The sequence below is a fragment of the Bos indicus genome, chromosome 25 (genome assembly GCF_029378745.1).
Source record: "Bos indicus isolate NIAB-ARS_2022 breed Sahiwal x Tharparkar chromosome 25, NIAB-ARS_B.indTharparkar_mat_pri_1.0, whole genome shotgun sequence".
NCBI lineage: Eukaryota > Metazoa > Chordata > Mammalia > Artiodactyla > Bovidae > Bos > Bos indicus.
This window is the reverse complement of record NC_091784.1, coordinates 3,643,404-3,656,163: the sequence shown is the minus strand read 5'-3', so window position 1 is coordinate 3,656,163 and position 12,760 is coordinate 3,643,404. Positions and strand designations below refer to the sequence as shown.

The 12,760-nt window shown below is 55.1% G+C and overlaps 5 non-coding genes across 5 annotated transcripts; 2 read left to right on the top strand and 3 right to left on the bottom strand.

The window, feature by feature from the left end:
* Window positions 1-842: 842 nt before the first annotated feature.
* On the bottom strand, window positions 843-914 carry TRNAP-CGG (transfer RNA proline (anticodon CGG)). Its single transcript has one exon. It is a non-coding gene; the product is annotated as a tRNA-Pro (tRNA).
* Window positions 915-2,110: 1,196 nt separating this feature from the next.
* TRNAK-CUU (transfer RNA lysine (anticodon CUU)) lies at window positions 2,111-2,183 on the bottom strand. Its single transcript has one exon. It is a non-coding gene; the product is annotated as a tRNA-Lys (tRNA).
* Window positions 2,184-5,726: 3,543 nt separating this feature from the next.
* On the top strand, window positions 5,727-5,799 carry TRNAK-CUU (transfer RNA lysine (anticodon CUU)). Its single transcript has one exon. It is a non-coding gene; the product is annotated as a tRNA-Lys (tRNA).
* A 1,358-nt stretch (window positions 5,800-7,157) lies between these two features.
* TRNAK-CUU (transfer RNA lysine (anticodon CUU)) lies at window positions 7,158-7,230 on the bottom strand. The gene has a single exon. It is a non-coding gene; the product is annotated as a tRNA-Lys (tRNA).
* Window positions 7,231-9,467: 2,237 nt separating this feature from the next.
* Window positions 9,468-9,539, top strand: TRNAP-AGG (transfer RNA proline (anticodon AGG)). The gene has a single exon. It is a non-coding gene; the product is annotated as a tRNA-Pro (tRNA).
* Window positions 9,540-12,760: the final 3,221 nt, after the last annotated feature.

Genomic DNA, 12,760 nt, shown 5'->3' with positions numbered 1-12,760 from the left:
AAATGGCAACCCACTCCAGTACTCTTGCCTGGAAAATTCCACGGATTGAGGAGCCTGGTAGGCTCTGGTCCATGGGGTCGCAAAGAGTCGGAAGCGACTGAGTGACTTCACTTTCTTTCTTTCTATAGTTCCTTTTGGAGAAGGAAATGGCAACCCACTTCAGTGTTCTTGCCTGGAGAATCCCATGGACGGAGGGGCCTGGTGGGCTACAGTATATGGGCTTGCAAAGAGTCAGACACCACCAAGCAACTAACACACACACACACACACACACACACACACACATACACATGTATAAGCCTCCCTTCCAATGGCGAATGTATGTAGTGGAAGAATTTTGAATTCTGGAACAAAAGAAGAATGCCTTCAATCAAATTTCTATTTAACATCTTATTAGATGTCAGATCTTAACTACTCTATTGGGGATCAACCCGAGACTCCAGCAATGAAAACGGCGAATCTTGATTAACCACTGGACCACCAGGGAATTCCCACAGATTTTTAAAATAGTAACAAAAAGGTGAAATTAAGTGCAGTATATTTTAACTAAACCAATATATATCTAAAGTGTCATTTCAACAAGTTATCAGATCTCTTACTTTATTTGGATCGAGTTTTCAAAAGCCAATGTGTATTTTTACACCTTTACCAACGCATCTCGGACCAGCCGGAAGAAACCCGTGTCCAGTTTCGGGAAAAAGCTGCGTGCGGGGAAGGAAGAACCGAGCAGAGCTGTGCGCTGGAGCAGGGACCGTGAGTTCAGGTTCCCGGGCTCGGGAGAGGTAGGTTTGCTCTCGGTTCTCCCGGCTCTAAAACTATGGGTAACCCGGAAAGGGTAACCTGGGCTCGTCCGGGATTTGAACCCGGGACCTCTCGCACCCGAAGCGAGAATCATACCCCTAGACCAACGAGCCACCCCTGCAAAGTCGCTCTCAACTCTTCGTTTACAACTATTCCCATCCTTGCTCGAGTCAGGTTTATTCCGAAGTAGACTGGCAGAGGGGCCCTTGAATTGGGGCGGGGAGACCCAGGAAACCCAGGCCAGCAGGGGCAGAAAGAGAGGCCCGCTAAGCCAGGATCAGGAAGGGTTGATTCCTGGACCACAGGGGGATTGATCCCCGCCCTAGGGGAGTGAGCAGCAGAAACATGGGGGCGGGGGGCGGGGGGCGTGGGACCAGAGGCTTGGATGAGCGGGAGGGCATCTTACAGGACGAGCACCGGCAGTCCAGGGGACCCCGAGCCTCAGGCTGACAGCGTGGGGCTGTGGATTGTGGCTACGGAGCAGGCAGGCACAGGGGACTGGCATCAAGCAGGCGCCGATCCCCTAAGGTGGGGCCTGTGCCCTAGAACCTCCAGAGGAGGAGGATCAGGGGAAGGAGGTGACCGCTCCGCCTTATGCGCCTGGCCCCAGGACTGCCAGCCTGTGCGCAGGAGAAGAGTGGCGGATCCCCCTTCTGATCCCCAAAGCCCCACACGGTGGGAGAGGACCACCTTGGGAGCCTCCTGCGGTTCTGGGCAAATCCCTTCCATGGGAAAAGTAAGGCAGGGTGGAGTCAACAGGGGCTGGCTCATTTGAACAGTTCAGTGGGTTTTAGGGTGTGGGGGCTGGGTGATCAAGCCCTGGGTGATTCGGGCCAGGGGAAATATTGGCTTGGTGTGTGAAAGTTAGATAAAGACATGACTCAGTGTGTGGACTGAATTTGTTGGTTTGCAAACTGTTTACTTCCTCTAGGAATTAGCTAGCCCTGGGGTTGGGAGTCTGTCACCAGCCAGCAGGCACCTCCAAAAGATCAAACCATCAAGAAATGAAGATCTTCCCTGTCTCCTTCTTTATGAAAGTTCCATGCTTTCTCCGTGACCCTAGGTCGTCGTTGTTGCTTAGCTGCTCAGTCTTGTGGGACTCTTTCTGACTCTGGACTGTAGCGGACCAGGCGCCTCCGGCCATGGGTTTCCTAGGTAAGAATACCGAAGTGAGTTGCCGTTTTCTTTTCCTAGGTCGAGGTCTTGAAATTTGGTCCCCGGGATTTGTGATTGGTGTGGCTAGGACTCTGTGAATGTTTGCTTGCCGCATAAGACTCTGAACTCCCCTAACGCAGCTTAACAAAAGCTACGCCCAACGTGGGGCTCGAACCCACGACCCTGAGATTAAGAGTCTCATGCTCTACCGACTGAGCTAGCCGGGCGGCTCTTTGATCTTTTTTTCTTTGAAGGAACCACCCCTGTCCATAGGTCCCTGCTGTGCACAGCTTGGCCCCTTCCAGTTTACTTGAGAAACAGCCAAGAAGCCTCAGGTTTGAAGACTGCGAGGGGGCAGGACGGCCTCGACTGAAATGCAGAGACTTGCCTAGGGTGCCCAGGGAAGGGGGGAAAGGGGAGGCTGACCCAGACGGACAGATGGAGGCCAGGTGGGAGCGTGCAGCGCTGGGAGGTCAGTGCCTGGGCCCCTGAAGCCCCATGCACGGTCCCAGGACCCCGCACGCAGGAGGCAGCCCCATGAAACTGCCTTCTTGCTTCCCAGATATGGGATCAGAACCCAAGTTTCCCCCGACCATCCCTCCTCCCGTGGGGTGGGAAGATCAGGACCCTCTTGCAGACGGAGGACGGAGTCCTGAAGATTAGGCTCACTAGAAATGGGTAGCACAAGGCGTTCTTATCTACGGTGGTCTTGGGGTGAGTCCCCAGGGCCTGCAAGAGCTCTTGAGGACGAATCTGGGCCCCGTGGCCCCCGCCCCCAATACACACTACCCACCCCACCCCAACCTACACCCTGATTTAGGGCGGACCGTGTGGCCTGAACCGGAATGACCCAGGAGACCCGCTGCAAGCCTGGAGGGGGAACCCGGTACCCAGGGGGTGTGAAGCAGTGTCCAGCCAGGGCCAACTTCTTCCTTCCCAGTCAGTTTCTGGAATAAGGAAGGGAACTGTGAGGCACCTAGAGCTACACGGGGACTTTGGGAGCCCAGCCCAGGAGCCCCAGGGTCTGCCCTGGACCCTGGTCCCCCTTCCTGTAGGGTGAGACTTGGCTTTGATCCAAGGTCAGTGGCTGGGGCTGGCCAGTTGGTCTTGAGTTTGGGTTTCAAGGGGAGCCCTCATGCGGTCCCTGCGACTGGGCCTGGGCCAGAGGGAGGGCCCAGGGGCAGTGGATGGGTGGAGAGGCGATCCCCTGGCCCCTGGGGCCCAGAGTGTCGATCTCATTTCTCTCTGGAGAGTAAGGCAGATCCTCCAGCCACAAGCTCTGCTTCCTTCCAGGGAGGGAGGATCTGGGGACCACCCAAACTGAGTGAGGGAGAGGACAGAGGAGGACGTGGATGACACCAAGGAAAAATAGGAGCCCATATGCTGTGGCTTGTTCGTGTAGGGGTGTGATTCTTGCTTTGGGAGTGGGAGGTCCTGGGTTCAAATCCAAAATGAACCCCTATGGTTAGCTGGTTTGGGGGGGTTTTTTGTTTGTTTTGTTTTAGGAAAATCTGTCAGTGGTTCAGCACCACAGACACTGGCATTCCAGACCACAGAGATGAGGATATACATCAGACTGAGAGAGAGCAGATGCCAAGGACCACCAGCCAGGGGGACTTTTCTGTTCTGAGGGTGCTTTTCTTGCTTTAGATGTGAGAGGTCCCGAATTCAACCCCAAGAGTTCTCTTCAGAACCAAGCAGGCAGGGCCTGGCTGTACTGTCTGTGTAGACCAACAGCCCTCGGTGTTGGAGCCAGCTAGGAGTGTGGGGCTGCTGGCTCAGGGTGTCACTCAGGCAGACAGGGCCCCCTGGGGCAGGGGGAAAGACTGGGCTCAAAGGGCAGCCCCTTCCATAGCAATCACCCCCACACCCAGCCCAAGGGGCCACCTGCAGGAGCTCTTTCTGATGGCCTCTTCTGTTCCTAAACCACATGACTCCTGTACTCAGGGCAACACTTTTGGCCTAGTTCTGCAGTCCCCAAACTGTGTGTGAAGGCACCTTTATAGCATTTTAAATTTTCCAGGGATGTTTTGAAGTTTTGAGAGAAAGAGCAATAGTCAACATCCATTAGACACCATTCTATGTGAACCACTGGTTCGAGGCCGTTCAGTTTCAAGTTTTATGATTATATATATATATATATATATTTTTTTTTTTTTGGCAAAGTTAAGTTTTCTGTGGCTTCTGTGGAAAAAGCAAGCACTGCTGGAAAATCAATGTGAGTGGGAACTTAGAGTGGCGGTGTTCAATCTGATTCTGGGGTTGGAGAAGCTGTACAGGGCCCATCAAGTGCACACACTCCATTAGAAAATAATGATGATTATTCAAAAGGAATATAAAAATAGTATTAACAGTATTCTTCTCAAAAAGGCACTGTGCTGGGTTGAATGGTGTCCTAATGCTCACGGTCATCCAGAATCTCAGAAGGTAGGGTGCCTGAACAGTAGTATATTTATTAGATGCTATATATATATATCTCCAGAATCAAACATATATAGAGCATCATAAAACTTGAAACTGAACTGCCTTAAACAAGTGGATTTGTCCAGGATTTGAACCCAGGACTTCATGCACCCAAAGGAGGAATCATACCCCTACACCAACAAGCTATCATAACCTTACTGACTGTCCTTGGTGTCATCCACGTCCTCCTCTCTCCTCTCCCTCATTCAGTTTAGGCGGTCCCCCAGATCCTCCCTCCCCGGAGGGAAGGGGGGCTTGTGGCTGGAGGATCTGCCTTACTCTCCAGAGAGAAATGAGATCGACACTGTGGGCCCCAGCGGCTGGGGAGGTCGCCTCTCCACCCATCCACTGCCCCTGGGCCCTCCCTCTGGCCCAGGCCCAGTCGCAGGGACCGCATGAGGGCTCCCCTTGAAACCCAAACTGGAGACCAACTGACCAGCCCCAGCCACTGACCTTGGATCAAAGCCAAGTCTCACCCTACAGGAAGGGGGACTAGGGTCCAGGGCAGACCCTGGGGCTCCTGGGCTGGGCTCCCAAAGTCCCCGTGTAGCTCTAGGTGCCTCACAGTTCCCTTCCTTATTCCAGAAACTGACTGGGAAGGAAGAAGTTGGCCCTGGCTGGACACTGCGTCACACCCCCTGCGTACCGGGTTCCCTGTCCCAGGGTTGCAGCGGGTCTCCTGGGTCATTCTGGATAATTCAGGCGGGCCGCCTAAAGCGGGGCGGGGTAGGGCGTGGCGTGGCAAGTGAGTGGTGAGTATTCGGGGCAGGGGTCAGGGGGACCAAGGTTTGGCCCTAGGAGCTCTCGCAGGCCCTGGGGACTCACCCCCAGACCACTGTAGAAAAGAACGCCTTGTGCCACCTATCTTGGTGACCTTGCCCTCCCGTCTGCAAGAGGGTCCTGATTTCCCTCCGGCCCTCACGGGAGGGAGGGACGGTTGGGGGAAGCTTGGGTTCTGATCCCATATCTGGGAAGCAAGAAGACAATTTCGTGGGGCCGCCTCCTGCGTGCGGGGTCCCGTGACGTGCATGGGATTCAGGGGCCCAGGCACCGGTGTCTCAGCGCGGCGCGCTCCGGGGCCTCCATATGCCTGTCCGTCTGGGTCAGCTTCCGCCCCCCACCTCGCCCCTCCCCGCCCCGCTAAGCAAGTCTCTAAATTACGGTCAAGGCTGTCCCGCGCCCTCGCAGCCTTCAAACCTGAGGCTTCCTGGCAGTTTTTCGAAAAAACTGGGAGAAGCCAAGCTGTGCACAGCAGGGACCTACGGACAGGGATCGATCTTCCAAAGGAGAGACAGGGTAAACAAGCAGCCCGGCTAGCTCAGTCGGTAGAGCATGAGACTCTTAATCTCAGGGTCGTGGGTTCGAGCCCCACGTTGGGCGCAGCTTTTGTTAAGCTGGTAAGGGAGTTCAGATTCTTCCATGTGGAGCAAGCATTCACAGAATCCTAGCCACACATATCTGCAGATGGGGCTACTGGTAAAGCAGCCACCTGCCAATGTAGGAGACAGAGAGACGCAGTTTCGATCCACGTGTCAGGAGGATCCTCTGAATGGCAACCCACTCCAGTATTCTTGCCGGGAGAATCCCACGGACAAAGGAGCCTGGCGAGCTACAGCCCATCGGGTCGTGAAGAGTCAGACACGACTGAGACGACTTAGCACGCACACACACAAGTTGCCCAGATTGTGGTAATTTGTTAGGGCAACCACAGCTAACACTGGTCCTGAAGGTAAGACTTTTCCACCCCCCTCCCATAAAGCTAATAAGGTATACGGACCTAACTATTCTGTACCCCAGACCGTTCTTTCTTTTCACCTAAGAACACCAGGAAATATTCCTGAGACTAAGTGTGCCTTAGTCTGGCCGGAGTAGCAGCCTGGGTCCTGGGACCTGGAGTTCCAAGGGTCCGGGGGAGAGGCAGGGGCAGCCTCGCTGATGGCACTCTAAGAGAAGTCTGGGTTCCTACCAAAAAATAAAGCAAACCTGCTCCCGTCAAACACCCAGCCTGCCCTTTTAGAAGGCTAGACCCTTGAGAGAAAACAAGAAAATCCGCTGATGGAAACTGTATCCCGTCATCCTCGCTTTCCCCCAAATCGGGAGGCGAAACGCCCTGTGTCCATGTCCTTTTTACTGGGGAGAGTGGAGCAAAGTTGAGAGCCCCCCCCCCAAATAAGAGACCACCGATTGCCGGGCCCGGGGGTGAGGGGCGGGTTGGGGAGGGAAGTTCTGAGCAGCCCCTCCTCAGGCACGCGGGGAGCCCTGCTTCGGAGGAGCCTCCTGATGGCGCTCCCCAAACCTCGGTGCCTGGAACTGGCCGGGGCGCTCCGGGCTCGGAGAGTCGCCCTCCATCCCCGCCCTGCCCACCCCCGCCGCCGGCACCTACACCCCGGGCGGCGGGCACCCTGGGGCTCCCGGAGTCCGGGGTTCTATGAGCTCCTAGTCAAGTGCAGTGGCGCCGGTCGCTCGGGGTTTACTAAATCTAAGATCCAGGGGCTGGGCGTCTTCTCGGGCCAGGTATTCAAAAGCTGGCTGGCGGGCCAAAGGTCTGAACCGCTTCGCTCAAGGTGGAGACGGAAGTCTGCGGCTGAAATGTGTGAGGATCCAGGGAACCGATTAGGTTGCTGGCAACGTAGGTCCCCTGGCTGCCTGTATCGGTAAAAACCTCTGGAAACGGTTCTTAGTATTTTCCTTCTGGTGGTGTGCCGCCCCTGTGGCCTCTTCATCATCCAAAAAGCACACGCCCAACGTGGGGCTCGAACCCACGACCCTGAGATTAAGAGTCTCATGCTCTACCGACTGAGCTAGCCGGGCTTAGACGAGGGGCGTTTTTGACTCCCCGCAGCTGAGTCCCAAAGGCGGGTCCTGCAAAAAAAAAAAAAAGAAGAAGAAGAAGAAAAAAATCGGCACAGGTGCGGGCGTCCTGGAGCCCGCCCTCTGGGCATTCAGGCTGTTGGCACAGTCCCTGGACGTCCAGCCGGGCATCGTCCCCCTCCGCCTCCCCGCGCCCTCCGCCGCCTCTCCCCGGACCCCCATTCTCATGCAGTTGTCGGCAGGCAGGGATTCTTTCTCTTACTGTTAAAGTGGAACTTTTGGCCTGGGGCCATTAGCCACAGCCCTGGGTCAGGGTCTCTCAGGGTGGTCCTCGGGGGTTGAGGGTGGGGGCAAGGAACAGCCCCTCTCCTGGGTCCGAGTATGGCTCAGAGGAGCCCGGATCATGGCTCCCTCTGCCTATGTAATCCGGAATCTAACTCATGATTGAGCTCCCATCTATTTATGGCTTCAGTTGTTTAAAATGACCTTAAGAATCAGCCCCTTGCGCTCCTCTTCTGACCTATGCGCAGCACCACAGAGTCCCAGAGGGGAGGGCTCGTGGGCTACTCCTTTGCTCCTGTGTAGGGTCCTCGCATCCGCGACTCCAGGGAGCCACTGCTCTGCCCACGACCACCTGTGTCTTGGGACTATCTTGGAAGAGTCAGAAACTGATCCTGGGCCCTTCCCAGGATGCTTCGTCTGTTCAGAAGGTCTCTGGGACGGGGGTGGGGGGATGGGGGGATGGGGGGTGGGGGGGGGCGGGGGGGGGCACATTGTTTACCATTCCTGCTGAGCTTGGAAAACCCATCCTGGGTAGGATTCTGTTCCTGACCTCTCTCCTCTTACCCACAAAGTTCCAGAGTCTAGAAAAGCTGCCGCTACTGAAAAGTCAGAAGGACTAGACTGGGACATTCCAGGGACCCCTTCCCTGCCTCCCTCCCCCGCCCCCCCGCCCCCCCCCCCCCCACAGTACCAAGTGACAGCTCTAGCTTTGAAGGTCCATTGGAGGAGATCAGAAATGCTAATACCCAAAGCTGAAGCTCCATTTGCCCCAAACCCGGGCAATAGAAACCTTCTCCAAGACCCAACACACTGTTCCTGCTCCGGGTGGAGCCCGGGCCCACGATCCCTGGCTTAAAAGGCCAAGAGACCCAGCAGGCCCTGGGCCTTCCCCCACAACAAGGCTAAGTCTTCCCTTCCTTCCACCCGTGGACCCTGCATCAGCCCCTCTTCCAACACCCACTCCAGTCAACCCCACTGCCTCTGCTCTGTCCCACATCTCCCCCTCTTCTCTCTGCCCCAGGTCAGCACTTGAACCAGCCTTCCTGGCCTTCCAGGTGTGTGTGTGTGTCTGCTCAAAGGTCACAGCCTCCCCCACTGGGGCTGGTGCCCTTAGAGCTGGTCCCTGCAGAGTTCTCAGCACAGGGCCTGGTACATGGAATGTGTGGGATGAGTCAGAATGCACAGTGGGGAGGAGGGTCACTGAAGTCGCAGGGGCAACAGGGACATGCAAGGGTGGTATCTCAGGTCTGACAAGTCCCGGCAGAATCTAGGTGTGAGCTCTTCTGAACGTTTTAGGGCCTGGGCTTGGGTGTACAGGGAAGAGCGGGCCCTCTGCCGAGCTCTGAAAAGGGCAGAGCCTCCGGGGCAGGGGCCCGGGGATGGTGGTGGTGGTGGGTGGCCTGTGGACAAGGTCACCAGCTCAGGGATGGAGGCTCCCGCGGGAGGGCCCTGGGAAAGGCCCAGGCCACATTAGTTGCTCCTCTGGGGTGACCAGTGCACGTGGCCCCTAAGCCTCAGGAGACCCACATTTCTCTGAATATAATTCTCTTCCATGGAGAAGACTGACAGCTGTGTAGCTCGTGGCCTTGTCGGGAGCAGAGGAATCCAGGCACCGCGGCTCCAGCTCTGTCCCCAGTCCCCAGCCTTTGGTTGTAGAGAGAGGAAAGGACCCTCAAGTTCCTCTGCGGTGGAGGCCTCAGTGATGGTGGCCTGGCGTCGCCAGTCGAGCCAGGACTAGGGGAGGCAGAACGGAGTACCAGATGCCCAGAGGATCAGGCTCCCGGACCTGGTGCGCACAGGGGCGGCGACACTGCACTCTCCTCTTCTAGACGGCAGAGAACTGAACTTACCGGAGCCCTTTGTGAAGCACCTCGGAAGCGGGGAGCCGTGGCCCTGAGGCTGGACAGGGAAGTGATGTGACGATAATATGGAATGGGCAAAGAAAGTGTTACTGTGGCTCGTTGGTCTAGGGGTATGATTCTCGCTTAGGGTGCGAGAGGTCCCGGGTTCAAATCCCGGACGAGCCCATCTTTTTATCCCCAGAACTCCCAGTGTACCTATTCCAGGGCCTCTTGTGGACACCAAGTGTGGTCTGATGTACCATCACCCGCCCGCCCCATCCACTCAGCCCGCTAGCCTGAGCGGAAGGGCTAGAGGTCCAGAATCTGAGTCCTGAATTTGGGCTCCACATTAAATAGCTTAGCGGGTGGGAATTATGAAGAGAGAGCCCAGGCACAGCGGGCGACCACAGCTCCCGCCTGGGACGCCGAACCCTGCCCGCGTCCCTGTGCCGCGCGGCACAGGCAGGTGGTTTTCCCCGCCTGGCCGCCAGGGGGCGCGCCGCGCCAACGCTGCCGCGCGATGAAGAGCAGCGCTTCCTCCCTGCCCGGGTCTGGGAAGGCTCCCGGGTCCGTTCCGGCCGGGGGAACATCTGGCCGCCCGGCTTTGCTGCTGCTGTTCTTAATGACCCGTGCGGGGTCGGGCGGAGAAGGCAATGGCACCCCACTCCAGTACTCTTGCCTGGAAAATCCCATGGACGGAGGAGCCTGGTTGGCTGCGGTCCATGGGGTCGCTAAGAGTCGAACACGACTGAGCGACTTCACTTTCCCTTTTCACTTTCATGCATTGGAAAGGAAAATGGCAACCCACTCCTCTTGCCTGGAGAATCCCAGGGACGCGGGAGCCTGGTGGGCTGCCGTCTATGGGGTCGCACAGAGTCGGACACGACTGAAGCGACTTAGCGCAGCAGCAGCGGGGTCGGAAAGCTCCCCTGGACCACCACCCCTCTTCCCACGGGGTGAAAGGAGATAGTAGGGAGCCCGTGCAGGACTGCTCCGAGCATCCACCTGAGGAAATGGACCCCTTAACTTCGGCCGAAGTGTCTCCTCACCTCCCTTTTCCCCTCCTGGGACCTGAAACGTCGGGGCCGTTGGCCCAGCACCTAGTAGCAGCGTCCCCTCCTCCCCCGCCCTGCTTTAATCCGGCTTCTAATGATGGACATTAACGTTCCCCCCAACCTTCTCTTTGTTCACTCGGGGAGCAGTAGGAGGCGCCCCTCCTGCCTCCTGCCAGGGGCCGTCGGCGGAAGCCTAGTGGACAGTATGAACTCTCACTTCCAGCCCAGCAGTGTGGGACCCAGCAGTGTGGGACCCAGCAGGTCCCATCCTGTGGGAATTGCCCTCAGCAGACAGCAACAGGGTGACCCCCTCTTTCCCTACCGGGGGGTGCCTGCTCAGAGAAGGCTGCTAACCCGGAAGATTTAAATGAGATCTAGAGTCTCATAATGCCGAAACTGTCCAAGATGCAATTGAAAACCACTGATGAAACTGAGAACTAGAAAAATGTCAATTTGAAGGATAAATGACAATCAAGAGAAGCTGACTCAGGTATTGGAACCATCGGCCAAGGAAGGCAAACGTGGTTAAGCAGCCATGTAAAAATGCTTCAGAGAGCAATTACAAGCCACTTAAAACAAATTTAAAAATGAAAGTCTCAAATAAATAAAATAAAGAATAACCAACTGAGACGCTTAGAACAGAAACATACAATAATCAAAATAAAAAACTTAATTGACAGGCAATGGCAGGATCAACAGGACAGACGAATCAGTTGAAGATATAACAATAGATATTACCCAATCTGAAGAACAGAGAAAATAAACTTAAAAAAATAAACCAAGTAACAGAGCCTCAAGGCTTTGTGGGGCTTTAACAAAATATATAATATTGGAGTCTTGAAGACCTAAGAGAAGAGAAAGATGGGGCTAAACAGTGTTAGAAGAAATAGTAACTAAAAAAAGAAAAAGAGAAATGAAATCGCTGAAAGTTTCTGGTGGATTAAAAAAATAAATAAAATTTAGAAGAGGATGTACTTGCACCTCTCCATTCTTTGATCAAAGAATAAAGTTTTCAAAATAAACCTTACTTTTAAAAGTTTTGAAAAAAAAAAATGAAGCAGAATCACATAACCCCTCATCCCCCACCCCCACACCAGAGCCTCCTCTGTCTCTGTGTATATTTGAAACCTGTGTACAACATTGTTTCACCCATAAAAGTTTTTTGCCTTAACTCTACAAATAAAGTCCTCCGTTTTGAAATAATCTAATGCCATGTGCACATCCAACAGCATTAAGGATGGCCCCACAGTATTCTATGGTGCTCAGTGCCTGCAGGCTCCTGCTGCCTCCTAACCTCCCTTTGCATTCGGCTGGCTGGTTTCAGGATGCAGGCCAGCTCTGCACATGGGGACTGGTGGAGTCTGAAATCTCAAGGGATCCTCAGAAAATTCTCTGAAGCACCCTGTCTCCAGAATTTGGGGTAGCGGGGATGGGGGGGAGCAGATAACCTCTGCCCTCACTCCCAGTCCACTGTATATCTGAAGTGGCTTTCTGCTCTAGAGAGGCAAGCTGGGAGGGGGATGTGGCAGGGTAGCCTCATCCTCAGCCTACCCAGGTCTCACAAGTGCGGGGCAAGCATCTGCTTTCTTCCTCCAGGGCCACCTCACTTCTGATTCTGAATCCTGGGAGACTGGCCGAAACAGGAGTGAGCAGGGTAGGTGTCCTGGTGGGTGCCCCGGGGTCTCCAACCCCTTCCAGCAATCCACCACCAGGTCCTTGGTTCCAACAATTCAAGATCACCCAAAGGACAGACCGAGAAGGGTTGGGCAAAATAAAACTTTAAATAAAAAAAAAGTTTATTTTAGATAATGCGCAGGAAGCATGGATGGTGTCATGTGAACATAGAATCCAGTAGAATCCAGCATGTCTAACAATTCTTGTCAGTTCTCGGGTTTGTTTGTGCAAATACAGTGGTGGGTCCCTTGCCATTGCCCGATTTCAGTTGGTCTCCTCATCCAGGAGTATCCCGATCAGCTTGGGCAGGTCCACCCTCAGTTCTGTGCCAGTTGCAGGGCTCCTGGCAGCTGCTGAACAGCTGTCTGTCTGTCCCTCTGTCAGTGTGGCATCTCACCCCACATGTCCCTTACTCTATCCCAGTCCCCCTACTTCCCTCGACTCCCCCCACTTTCCCTGACTCCCCCATTTTCCCTCACTCACCCACCCCTCCCACTTCCCCCCACTCCCCTGCCCCTGCAAGGCTGCTTTCCTGCTGGGGATTCGGGGAATTCTGGGCAGTCTAAACACACAGAAGGCCCTGAGAGGACTCCACATCCCTGCTAACCCAGGGAGGTACCCCACCCAGTCATTTGGGGTGATCCACAGCCAGTCAAGTTCCGAAGCTTGGCTGGAGTC